Below are 1,552 nucleotides of genomic sequence, written 5' to 3' on the forward strand. Positions count from 1 at the left end.
CCAGGTACTAAACACAATTGTCCACCGACTTTCTTTCGGTATTGTATGCATTTAAATAATAAGTGTGTCTGTGGTGGGGTGTTATAATAATAGATTGGTTCAGCTCCCTATGACTTTAAATTTCCTACACTCTTAGGACGAACCTATCTTCTTACTATTTTTCTGTCGTTCCATTTTGTTGTCTAAATGCTTCCAAAATATTCATAATATTTTCCTTTCATTTTCGTTACAATTTTGATGAGGATTTCTGTTTATTTTCCTTTTTTTTTTTTTGTCGGCCAATTAGCCCAATTTCTATCTCATCTAGACATTTTAGTGTACACTTTGGGCTAATAGTACTTTTTCTTTTTCTTTTGTGGTCTTTGGTCGGACGCATCTTTTATATTTAGTTAAACGTTGTGCTTTGTTTATTTTTTCTGAGATGCAGATTTTGACTTAGTATTAAAGCACACGAGTGTCTTTCGTTAGCTTTTGTGACACTTTCACTACGGAACCGATCAAACTTGTTATTATCTACACAACAAAGTTGTTTCTTTTTTCTGAAATTCTAGCAATATTAGTAGTAATCTCAAATATCTTAATATCGGTCCGAAGCTGGTTCTGAACCATATCATTGTGTCTTTCGGCAGGTGTTGCCACTTCGACAAGTGTCTACTTACTGTGTGAACTGCTACTGTTTTGTTATTATTATTTTTTGATCCCCAATCAGCCCTTTTGGAGTTTATCATTGGTCAAATACATTCCAGTTATGACCATCTCGTACTACAGAGTGGGCGGAGGTCAGTCTGATTCAATGGTTGTAATATTGTTTCTATTCTAGGACGGTAAAGGTACAATTTGAACGATAGTACTATAGTATAACTTACGGTCAGGTCGAGTGTCCGCATAGGAATGTTTGCATTGCGTTGTACTAAAATACCACATGTTATACATTTTTACAACTAAGTAGACTCAGCTGTGTGTCAAATATGGGCGAAAAAATTTAGGTCTGTTTTGTTGCCAACTGAACATTCTCTTGCGTTCGTCATTTGTTTTATCTCGACGCGAAACAAAAATTAAAATAAAGCAAAAACAAATTAGCAGGGAAGAAATTTTTCAAGATCTGAAGAAATTTAGACGAATCGATTACACTTAGATTCACATTTTTGCTCTTTTCGTTTAGTCTCATATTAGCCTTCATCGATATCTCTAATCATAGGTTTTTCGAACAGTGGTGACCAAATGGTGTTCTCCCTAATCGTCCTCATGGCATCAGATGCACAAGCCAGTCTTAATGTTCCAATTAGCCTCTGTTGTCCTAATGTCCCAATTAGCCTCTGACTAACTAGGATATCCTATTGTCATATTAACACTTTAACATTTAAACCGGCTGTATCAGGCAAAAATATTCTACCTGTTTTATGTTGATCTCGGTCAGATCCGGCTCTTCGCACTTACCCTGTAATGCCATTCTAAAATATAATCATTCACATCACTGAAATCTGGAATATATGGACCCCTTATTCGTACATATATATATATATATATATATATATATATATATATATATATA

This window comes from Octopus bimaculoides, chromosome 8 (assembly GCF_001194135.2).
Source record: "Octopus bimaculoides isolate UCB-OBI-ISO-001 chromosome 8, ASM119413v2, whole genome shotgun sequence".
Taxonomy (NCBI): domain Eukaryota; kingdom Metazoa; phylum Mollusca; class Cephalopoda; order Octopoda; family Octopodidae; genus Octopus; species Octopus bimaculoides.